Consider the following 12,874-nt stretch of genomic DNA (forward strand, 5'->3'; position numbering starts at 1 on the left):
TGTCGTTGAACTGATGTTGAACTGATTGTCTTCATTAGGAATTCATATCTGGATCGCAATTGAATCCCCTGAGATCATCCATTGGACTTTTTTCCTTAGCTTTATTTTGGCGAAAATCATTGGCGCGTTGACAGGCGTTAACACAGTTTATCCTCGTGTGTTTACTGGAGTCTACACAGTTTAAGCTCTTAAGATGTTGGAGCATGGCGGTCTTGAGTATCGAGACTGCAGGACCAATTATTCAGGTCGGTTCATCTGCAGGTATGGATTTTACCCTGAGTTTGTTGTATACTCAAGTCACGAGACCAACTAATGAAGCTGGTGCGTCAGAGATTATCGTATTTATAGGATTTTTGGCAAACCCTTAGCCATCAACGGGTTTGATGAGTCTTTACCGATTACCGTTTGAATCGGGCTAGCATGCAGATTGTTTAAGTCCGTTTTGCATGTAACGTTATGCTAAAAGAATAAACTCTCTTAGACTTGGTGCTATGATGTTGAATACATAGGCTTGGTCGTTTTCGCGGGAACGGACCACCCGACAACGCGCATTAGGCGTAGGCTTATCTCTAATAAGGGATCGAGATAAAGTCCCCCATGCATCAAACATAGATTTGGAAATGTTGATGGGTTACGTCTTTTTGGTGAAAAGATGAACCTAACACTGGAGAGGAAGAATTTTATATTCTATCTCCTGGTCTCTTTTTTGTTGGTAGAGATGAACCCGATGATGGAGAGGAAGAATTTTATATTCTATCTCCTGGTCTCTTGTTTGTTGGTAGAGATGAACCCGAAATCGGAGAGGAAGAATTTTATATTCTATCTCCTTGTCTCTTTTTTGTTGGTAGAGATAAACCCAGAATCGGACAGGAATAATTTTATATTCTATCTCCTGGTCTCTTGTTTGTTGGTAGAGATAAACCCAAAATTAGAGAGGAAGAATTTTATATTCTATCTCCTGGTGCAAAAGAAACTCAAAGTGGGATCTCCACTTAGAGAATCTAGATTGGTTTGAATAATCCTAACTGTCATAAGGTTTGACTATTCAACTCAAAAGGGGACCTTTTGTTCGCAAAATGAATCAAAAGGAGGTTTTGGTTGTGGTCCTAACTGTAGTAAGGTTTGACCAAGTGGGAGTTTTGAGACGATCCTAACCATTTAAAGATTTGATCGTTCAATTTGTGGACCTTTCGTTCATGGAAGGAATCGAGAGGAGATTTTGTCTTTGGTCCTAACTGTTTAAAGGTTTGACCAAATGGGAATTTGAGACGATCCTAACTGTTTAAAGGTTTGATCGTTCAATTGGTGGACCTCTCGTTCATGGAAGGAATCGAGAGGGGATTGTGGTTTTGGTCCTAACTGTTTAAAGGTTTGACCATGTGGGAGTTTGATACGATCCTAACTGTTTAAAGGTTTGATCGTTCAATTTGTGGACCTCTCGTTCATGGAACGAATCGAGAGGGGATTTTGGCCTTGGTCCTAACTGTTTAAAGGTTTGACCAAATGGGAATTTGAGACGATCCTAACTGTTTAAAGGTTTGATCGTTTAATTTGTGGACCTCTCGTTCATGGAAGGAATCGAGAGGGGATTTTGTCTTTGGTCCTAACTGTTTAAAGGCTTGACCAAATGGGAATTTGAGACGATCCTAACTGTTTAAAGGTTTGACCAAATATGAGTTTTGTGAGGGAAGATTGATCTAAAAAAGTGACCGAATCTCATCTCAGCAAAAGAGTATTCGAAAATCATCATGGGGATGTAGTGTTTATCACTTTGTTTGTTCGAATCTCATCTCAGCAAAAGAGTATTCGAAAATCATCATGGGGATGTAGTGTTTATCACTTTGTTTGTAATGATCGGGTTATCCCTAAGAAAATTACGAAAATCATCATGGGGATGTAGTGTTTATCACTTTGTTTGTAATGATCGGGTTATCCCTAAGAAAATTATATTTAACATTCTTCCAGGAACTTCCCGTTACATGAATTATCGACCCCCAGCTTTCTTTACGAAACTGGGTATAACGAGGAGTACATCACCCTCAGTCGCATGTTCGGGTTATCCTTAAGAATATAAGATTCTCTAGGAACTTCCCATTACATAAATCATCCACCCCCAGCTTCCTTTGTGAGGCCGGGTTTAACATTGTACGAGAAGCAGTTTATACTCGTATACTCTTTGGAGTGAGAGGAAACAGTTTATACTCGTGCACCCACTGGAGTTGGAGTCGTCTTTATTCGGCTTGTTTCGTCATTATGACGCCGGAGTCAATTAGGGCTTGGATCTTATTTTTGAGTCCAAAGCAAATATTGGTGGGATGAAGAATCCTTCTGTGGTATGCACAGTAGTTTGGATCTGTAATCATTTTAGCACCCTCCTGATCTTTAATAGGCGGTAGCTCGATTTTGTCATTGGCGAGGAGGTATTCCAATATGGCTGGAGCTTCATCATCTTCGAAAGAATACTCTTTTTGGAACCTCGGATCGAGAGTCGCGTCAATGATTGCAGATGTCATTGGTTGACCTCTCTCAACTTTCTTTCTTTTAAGAAAGTGTTCAGCTTGTTCACCACGTAGTTTTAACTCTTTCCAAGTGGTGGATGGTACGACCCCCAGGGCTTCCAAGACATCGATGGAGAGATTATTATGGCATGTTTGCAGGATGAACTCTTCTGTAACAGGATCTCTGCAATTCATTGCTTTGCCACGGAAGCGCTTGACAAAATCGTCGACTGACTCTCCGTCTTTTTGCTTTTCATCCAGAATGGTTCCAATTGACACTTCGGTGTCATCATCGAAGAAGTTGCTGAGGAACAAACTTTCTATGTCATCCTAACAATTGATGCTCCCTGGCTTGAGCCGTCGGTACCAATCGAAGGCGGGCCCACGAAGGGTGCCAACGAATGATCGGACCATTAAAGCCTCGTTTCCAGAGATCATGCCCAAATGAGACTTGAAATAAATCAAGTGCTGAATCGGCGAACTCTTCCCCTCAAACGGCGTGAAGTTAATCAGATTGAACTTCGCCGGGTACGGTATTGAATCCCATTCCCTTGGATAGGGACATGGAATACCCGTCTTCTTAACTTCTTGAGCCGTCATCAAAGCATTGATTTTGTCTTCAAGTTTTTGCATTTTCCCGTCATCGTCTTCATTTCTTTCTGAATGATGTCGAGTAAAGATAATTGGACCACCCCCAGTGAGAGGTGCTATTGAACCACCCCCAATATCGTTATTGGGAGGATCCGTTAAAACACCCCCAGCGTTATTGCCATTGGGAGGTGTATCAGCCACAATGACTTCATCCACCTCTGGATCACTGTCATCTACAACATTCCGAGTGTGGTGGCTGGATTCAAATCGCTGATTGGACTCAGGAGGTTGAGGCTGTTGAGTTAACAGTGACATCCCTTCATGCATTCTCTTGATAGCTCCTGGTCGGAGTCGAGACTTCCGTCGGGCGATTCTTGAATTGACTTTTCTTTCTGGGGAAAAGTCGGGATTTGAGTCACTTGAATGCCGTTTAGACTTTCTTTTATCAGCCACGTTGATGGTGACTTCAGGGAATTCATCATCTTGGGCAGCTGATTTTCTTTTGCGGAAATGTCTCGGTTTAGGCTTCGACAATACAGAGACTCTTCGTGGGATGGCTTCTCGTTTGAGACAGTCACATTCTGATAATGCTGCTTTAACGAGTCGCGCACAGGAACACCGAGAGTTTATTTCTCGAATAACTCTCTTTCGAAAATTATTCACAACCCCAACTTGATAATACGATTCATCGGTATGATTGCCAAAAAATCGTATCGTCTGTTGGCATGACCTCCAAGGTATGACGATATCATTTGGTGAATGCATCTTCTTCTGGGGGTGTAAAACCTTGTTGGCATTCTCAGGACAATTTATTTTTGTCTTTGAGCGATCCAAGGTTATGTCGGGAGTCGCACGTTTAAAACCACCCCCTTACGGGTATGGAGTCTTAACGGGCTCTGAATGCTGATTTTGCATAAGTCCAGACTTTGGAATCCAAACTTGGCGGAGTTTCGGTGGTTCTTTGGCCACCGTTTCCTTCCTCTTTTCTCGTTTTTGTTGTAGGAGAGCTCGAGCATGAGCAGCGTTTGCACGACGTTTTTGTATACATTCTTTGAGGGTCGAACGAGTCCTTTTGACAATAGTCCATTTCTCCATCGTGAGTTTAGCAGAGACATGAATGATTGGTCGTTGAGACAACTGAACCACTCGATGCCTCCCCGACTCTAAGTCCGCATGATAACGAACTCCGTCGGTTTGTTCCAATGCCTTAGCTATTTGACGAGCGTGGCGCTGACGTTGTCTCTGACGAGCCCTCTTCGTCAGTGCCGGTGGGCTTTGAATTAATGACTCCTTAATTGAAGAAGAGTCATTATGAGCAGAGAGGTTGCGAGTGGAATCCTCAGCAACAATCAAGCGAGAGTCTACATCTGTAGCGTTCGACGGAGTCGAAAACTTGCAGACCTTCTTAGAAGATAAAATCTTCCTGCATTTGTGACGCGAGGAAGACTTTGAGGATGAGGATGACAAATACTCATCAAACTTCGCTTGGTCGAATTCGTACTCGACCGTTGATTCAACCGGGATCTTGATGATTGGTTGCGATACGACGATCTCGGCAGCAAGACCGTTGGCTCCCACTGTGGTCGCCAGTTTGTTTTCAGCGAAAGTTGACTCTATTGTCGATTCCATTAAACTTTGATTTGTTTACACGAAATTACAATGAAAATAAACGAAAATACAACTCTCGAGAAAATAACACAGAAATTGTTTATCAACTCCTGCTTTGTGGGACTTTGCCTGTGCCGTGAGTGCTTTGGCTCGTTGACCACCGATTCAAAGATCGTGAAGGTGCTTAGGGATCTCTCCTTCGTTTATCGAAGTAAAGATTTGAAAACGAATATCTTATCGATGTAAGATGTCCGTTCTTCCAAAGATCAAGTCTGAGCTTAGATCTCTAGGAATCACCGAATGATGCTTGTCAAAGGGTGAAAGTTCTCTCTCTTCTTCAAAATCACTGCTTGGATGCTCTCTAATCAGCCCCCTTGGATGCTCTCCAATCAGCCCTCTTTTGTAACCGCCGTCCCACTACTTAAATACCATCTTTTTATGAGGTTAGTGGGCATGATTTTCGCTTGTAACTGCTTCCCCCACGTTCATAAGTGACCCCCAGCAGTTAATAAGCCATGTGGGCTGCACAAAACTCGAGAAAACTGTCAAAAATGACGTGTTCAGCTTCCCAGTGGCCGCGACAGTACGTGGTGTCGCGCATTGCCGCGGCAGTTACCATTGCCGCGCATCTCTCGAGTATTTTGGCTCTAACTTCCTCGTCCGATGTCAGAATAAGGTGATCCAAGATGCGTTGGAAAGCTGACGAAGAGATCTACAACTTTTGTCTTTTGAGCTTCTTCAGATTTGGATCATATCATGGCTTAAATGTGTAATATATTACCGTGGCAGTATACACTGCCGCGCACCTCCGATGCAGTTTGCGACCTCTCGGGTATTTTGGCTCTAACTTCCTCGATATTACCACGGCAGTATACACTGCCGCGCACCTCCGATGCAGTTTGCGACCTCTCAGGTATTTTGGCTCTAACTTCCTCGTCCGATGTCGGAATGAGGTGATCCAAGATGCGTTGGAAAGCTATCAAAGAGCTCTACAACTTTCTATTGGCGCTTCACTCTGTTTATTTGCGCGACACCTTGTACTGTCGCGCTATTGCCGCGGCAGTGTACACTGCCGCGCACCTTCGTTGTAGTTTGCGACCTCTCGGGTATTTTGGCTCTAACTTCCTCGTCCGATGTCGAAATGAGGTGATCCAAGATGCGTTGGAAAGCTATCGAAGAGATCTATAAATTACCAAAGGCATATCACTCTGTTTGTATGTACAACACCTTCCACTACCGCGCAAATGCGCGTCAGTGTTTCTTATCGTGGGTGTTCATATTGTTCTTCTATGTTGAAGAAGAGAGAGAACTTTCACCTATCTATAGGCATTTTTATACGCCTACACATCCCATCATGCTTCTTTATCTCATACACATGTACACACACATAGTGTAAATCATAAACATGCTCATGTGTATAAATGTGATTATTGTGGTCGTTTTGGTTATTTGGCCATGTTTTGTTTCGATTTAAAAAGAAATTCTCGTTTGCAAAATAATTACAAAGAAAAATTAATTTTTGCAAATGAACCACGTGCATTTCATTTCGGTCAACGCAAACCATTCAAACCTCTACATTGCACAAATTGTAATCGTATAGGTCATGTTTACGATTTTTGTTTTGACCGTATCGGTGTACAAAATACGCCCAAACAGGTTCATAATCCTAGGGCCTTGGATTTACATGATCGGGGTCATATCCTAAATTTTAGTGGTACCAAAATGATTTGGGTACCAAAATGAGTTTTGAAACTATCGTTGTGATTTTTTTTTGTTTTATAGTTGTTTTTGAATTTTAATGATGATTTAGTTTTTATTAAGCTAAAATAAAATAATTTCATGATTTAAATAGCTAAGAACTTCTTATATATTCTTATATATAAATAATAAACATAAAACAAATTTTTATTCAAGTCTAAATTGCATATTTCTCAAAATCCAGTTTTTAAAATTACCTATGCTTCTATTTTTTTCGCGGTCGACCGCCACGGTCGACCGTCAAAGTTTTGGAAGTTGTTACGGTTGACCGTCACGGTCGACCGCAAGAATTTTTTTCTGCGTCGATTTTGTTTTGACTTCGGGTTTCGGTTTTATTTGGTTACTTTTTCTAAACCTGAATCAACCATCACCTTTGATCTCATTTCTAATCAGATCCTAGCCGTTCCTTCCTCTCCTCTTATGATCCGACTTCTTTCTTCTTCTTCATTTCGAAAATTTTCCCCCAAATCAGAGTTCTTCCCTCGGTCGCCCGTAGCTTCTCTTCGGTCGACCACGACCATCCTTTCATCAATTTCGTGTTGGAAATTTGCTGGGTAATCTCTCATCTCACTCTTGTGCTCTTTTGATTTAGGGTTTGTTCATTTGTACTTATTATGCTCTATTTTCATTTCTAGGATTTTAAATTTTTGTCTAATTTCTTTCAAACCCTAATTGATCATATCTGTCACAATGCCTCCTAAGAAAAGATCTAAGCTTGAGTCTGGTTCCTCATCTGTCATAATGCCTCCCACTATGAGGATTATCTTTTGTTCAAACCCCTTATTAAGAAATATAGGGAACTGTGTAAACTGAAAATCCTGCCTACTCGATATATCAAATATGAGGAACTAGCCATATATGATATTCATGATATTCTGTATGCTGTTGGTTTGCATAAGCTGCTAGACGTGGAACGTAAAGTTCCTTATTACCCATTCCTTGTCTATTTATTTTATGCAAACCTATCTGTCACCACTTCTGCCGATGGTATTCAAACCATCTCCACATCTGTTAAGAACATTCAGATCTCCCCACTTCTGCCGATGGTATTCAAACCATCTCCACATCTGTTAAGAACATTCAGATCTCCTTTTCTGCCGACGAACTTGTGGTAATCCGTAAGATTCCAACAAGTGACGTTGAGCTTATGTCTATCGATCACACAGATCAGGCTATGAATGATATCTTGTTTAAGCCCGGTTGCACCTATCCTATGAACAACAAATCACTCAATCCCACTTCTAAAATCATTGCTCGTATTGTTGCTCATAATCCCATTCCCAAAACCGGTAGCTTTGATCATTTTGCCCCTGATAAGGTTAATGTTGTTTATGCCATTTTCACCAAAATAAAAGTAAATTGGGCAAATGTTTTTCTTAAGAACATGGGATGCAAGCATTACAAATTTCTTCCTTTTGGCAGCTTCGGCAAATGTTTTTCTTAAGAACATGGGATGCAAGCATTACAAATTTCTTCCTTTTGGCAGCTTCATCACCCTCATTCTTCAACACTTCGGTGTTGCTCCTTTTGGCAGCTTCATCACCCTCATTCTTCAACACTTCGGTGTTGCTCTAACCAATGAACCCAAAGTTAATCCGGGTAAGGAATACTTTGATAGAGTCTCTCTCTCCCGTATGCAACTTTCTAACTCCTTATCTGATCCTGCTAAGCCATCATCTTCCTGTTCTTGGTCTAGAGCTTCCACCTCCTCCACTTCTGATATCTGTGCCCGATTGGATCGTCTTGAGACTCAGGTCTCATCTATTCAGAAGGACGTTAGGACTATTCTATCTTATCAGCGTCAGTCTCTTGGGATTCCAGATCCCTCTTCCAACTCTGACTCTGATTCAGGTGAGGGTTCTGAAGGAGGATCTGCTTCTGGCTCTGGTTCGGGATCTGGCTCTGGCCATGCCTCTGATGATGGTGGAGATTGATTCTTGTTTATTGGATTTTATGCTTATGGTGATGTTTATGTTTTGGTGAAAGAAAACTTGATACTTATGTTTTATTTTGAGTTGTAATAACTCTATGGTTTGTGTGGAAAACTATGTGTTATTATGGAACAAATTATGTATGTAACTCTATGGTTTGTGTGGAAAACTATGTGTTATTATGGAACAAATTATGTATGGTTTGTGTGGTAAACGATGTAGTTTTGTGGGACTAATTTGGTTTATCGTGCTTATGTTAGTTTATCATGAACAATGTATGGTGAAAATAATATTTTATGCCTTGTTTTGTGAAAACAAATATGTGGTTTTATGAAAACATGTTGCTAATGATGCTTTATGCTTGGTTTGGACTTTAAATTTCAAATGTTTATGGATGTGTATGAATGATTATGATTATGATTATTTAGCTCCTATATATGATCTTTATATGTTATTTATACAAATTGACAGGGGGGAGCTTTTTGTGTCCATACACTTGGTTATTATCTGTGCTTGAATGCAGGAGGAGCGTTGCTCCTATTTATATTTTTTCCCTTTTTGATGTTGTCAAAGGGGGAGAAAATATGTATGTTCAGTATAATGTTTAATTCATATCCCTTTTTGATGTTGTCAAAGGGGGAGAAAATATGTATGTTCAGTATAATGTTTAATTCATATTGATGGAATATATGGTTTTTGAATTCATGTGTTCAGTATAATGTTTAATTCATATTGATGGAATATATGGTTTTTGAATTCATGTTAATATAGTTTATCCATGTTATATGTGGTTTATCAATATGTATTTTATATCTTTAAATAAATTGTTTGCCATCATCAAAAAGGGGGAGATTGTTGGCCCTATATGTAGGCGTATAAAATTGCTTATAGATCACTTAGCTCAGCTCGGCACAAACCGACAAACCAACAAGGCGACGAGATAGACGAATCGCACGCAAGTAACGAAATACGTCCATTCGCATGCGGGATCAAGCCAAGTGTTCAAACACTCAACGAGTCATCCAACCAAGGGGAAACTCGATAAAATCAAGATCAGTTTCAGACTCAAACTAAGAAGCGATTTACTGCCTAATCGCGCATCCAGATTTACTGCCAAATCAGGTCAAACAAATCGAATTGAACCAATCAACCGCCCCCCAGAACCGGAAGGCACAAAGAGCGCCAAAACACAACACTCCTGGAGTCGCTCACCGAAGCCAACAAGCGAGACTCCGTGGCCGATCACCAAGTGGCCTGGCCGGCCCGAGCGAGCACCTAGGGTCCGCACGTGCCGAGCCACCTTGGTGGCCTCACCGAGCCACCTTGTGTGGGCTCGGCGCCACCAAGCGTGGCCCTCGGCACCACCGAACACCAGTGGTGGCTCGGCCGGCACCTTGGTGGCTCGGCACCACCGAGCCACCACAAGTGGCTCGGTAGGCAGCCACCAGGTGCCCGAGCCACCAAGCGTGGCCGGCGCCGACCCACCTATGGTGCTCGTGGCCAGCCGAGCCACCTAGGTTGGCCGCGCCACCCCCCCGTGCCAAGCACTAGTGAGGTAAGCTATTAAAATAGGCCACCCCCTTGTTCTTTTAAAAGGTTGGAAAATCTTGGAGATGAGACGGAAGCCCTGCCTGGATTGGACATTCGAACTTAAAAGATTGATTGAAACTTTGAGACTTCGGGACTCACTCCTATCAATTGAGATGCTCGGCATCGATCAACGTCAAATAAGGCAGGTGTTCGAGAGGATCGATCTTAGATCTACGCAGCATACTCCGGATCTAAGCTTGGTCTTAGATCCGAACTTGAGACGATTGTTTCCTTGTGAACAATCCTCCTCGGCATTATTTCCTTGGTGAAATAATAACCGTAGTTACTGCGTCAGAGCGGCCGGATCTAGATTCTGCGCGGCGTGGCCACGGCAACAACCCCGCGCGCAGCAAAGAACCCACACAAAGCGAGCGGCCGCAAAACAGGAGCTCGGCGATTTGTCCAAAGGAAGAAAATTGTAATCTTGCTTTATTTTTATTTGATTTTCTTAACCGGATCTTATAAAAAGACCGCGATCTTTTGTAACTCAAAACTAGTTGTAACTCAAGAGACACATGGAATCAATAACAAAAAACTACGATTTTCCACGCCGAACAATCTGCGACCACGAGTGGAGAGCCACCGATCCTGCTGCCGAGATCCGGAGCGTCGCACCCGGATTCAGCATCCCAGTCGTGGAGGAGCGTCGAATACAGAGTTCGATCAGACCAAGTCGAGGAATACCTTCATCCTCGTCTAGATCAACCTCCCCCCGCAAGTCAAGAAGTCTAAGTCTCTTCCAACAGAAAGTGCTTGGTACGAAGAGATGAAGCCTACCAACGAACGACCTCATCTCGATTGAGCCAAAGTTGCGTCAGATGACGGCCCACCAATCTTCCAACCAGATCAAGCTGTTCCAACCAATTCCTCCGTCACCAAAGAACGGGACTCGTCTCAAGAAGCCCGCAAAACAACGCCAACGCCTGGCCAAAATCGCAAAGCGATAGTCCACCGACGAGAGTCCGCTACAACACGGATCTGAAGAACAGAAGAGGCAAACAGCCTCAACAACAGATGAATGGTGGTTCCTCCAAGCCACCAACAACGCAATGGGTTCGTGTCAAACAGAACCGTTCAACGCTGGAGGAACGCATTCGCAAACGCCGCGAACTATCAGCGCAGGCGCGGGCTCAAGCCGAAGAAGCCCGTAGAAAGCTACAGAAAGAGGTAGCCAAGAAGCCGCCACCAACTCGTAAAGTTTGGAGGCCGAAGTCTGAAGCGGCAATTCAGCAACCTTTGCAGCCTCTAACCAAGATTCAACCTCCGGCGAACCAAGCTAAGTCGCTGAGAATTCCCATAGCTACTCCGGGAGATCATGCAGAATCCTCCCGAAGAAGAAAGCCAGTCTTGGAGCGCCTCGGTCCACTTCCCGATGAGCGAAGCAAAGCTCCGATCCAAGAACGTTTGGGCCCACTAAGAAAGCCCCGAACGAATCAACACGCTGGGGGTCGCTGCAACCCTCAACGTGACAGAGAAATCATGGCACCCAAGCGCACTACTTTGCGCATTGAAGTTCAGGAGCCCGCTGAGAATTCACGCCCAAAAAGGCATGTCTCAAGGCGCGTGACTCTTGAAAGTCCAAAAAAGGCAGTTCTCCCTCAGAAGGAAACGTTATCATCTGATGATGATTACGTTATACCTGAGAAATCGTGCCAACACACGATAGGTTGCTCTGACTTTCAAACGGACGAGCTGTACTATCGTGCTGGGGGTACGAACAAAGCCAGAAAGAGAAGTTCTCGAAGGCTAGAAACTCAGTGCCCTTGTTCAAAGCTCATTCGGGCGGTACTGTCTGAGTGCAACTGCATCAAGGTAGTCCCAGAGAGAATCTCAGTGTTCGAAAGGCTTAATACCGAAACGCCAAAACCAAGGCATAGGCGTTTCCGACAAAGAAGAACGGCGGTTAAAGACGGAGAATTTCCGAGGGTCACCGCCAACATGACCAGCAAAGAGACATCGACACAGATTGATCTCAAATCGTTTCTGGAAGCGTCCCGGCGTGTAACCCGTCTGCAGTCCGGAGCCATCGCACGAGGAACTTATGGTAGGGTTCGGACAAGATTGCCTTCGGAAGATGAAGAATCGGATTCCTGCTCTGCTGTCGCATCGGACAATACAGTGTCCAGCGAAGGACAACCCCGCGAGTCATTTATGATAAGCGCGGAAGAAATGGCCAAGATGCTTGAAGACGCTTTGGCTAAGCAGAAAGAAAGCTTCAGGTTCGAGATGCAGATGGCCATGCAGACTATGAGAGAGATGCATGAGCAACAAATCCAGGCATTCAGGAACCAACAAGGTGAACCAAGTCACCGTAATCAGGTTGTTCAGGAAAAGGAGCACGCAGATAGGGATGAAGCTCACAATGCCAATAACCCTCCTGTCAATACAGGGGGTGGTAACGAGGATGCCAACGAAGATACAAGTGAAGACTTGAAGATCAAAGATCTCGAGAGCAAAATCAACACATTGATCTCCGCTCAAGAGACGAAGAAAACAGGCATTCCCTGTCCATACCCACGAGAATGGGAATCGATCCCCTATCCGGCGAAGTTCAGTCTGATTAACTTCACGCCGTTCGATGGGAAGGGTTCCCCCACTCAGCATTTGATTTATTTCAAATCGCACCTGGGTATTATTTCCGGCAATGAGCCTCTGATGGTGCGGTCATTCGTCGGCACTCTTCGCGGAGCCGCCTTCGATTGGTATCGCCGCCTCAAGCCAAGTAGCGTGAACAGCTGGGACGATATGGAGACCATGTTCCTCGCCAACTTCTTCGACGACGACACCGAGATATCTATCGGATCATTGCTCGATGAGAAGCAGAAGGACGGGGAGTTAGTCGACACCTTCGTTAAAAGGTTCCGGAACAAAGCGATGAATTGTCGGGACCCGATCACC

Source organism: Asparagus officinalis, chromosome 5 (assembly GCF_001876935.1).
Source record: "Asparagus officinalis chromosome 5, Aspof.V1, whole genome shotgun sequence".
In the NCBI taxonomy this organism is placed as follows: domain Eukaryota; kingdom Viridiplantae; phylum Streptophyta; class Magnoliopsida; order Asparagales; family Asparagaceae; genus Asparagus; species Asparagus officinalis.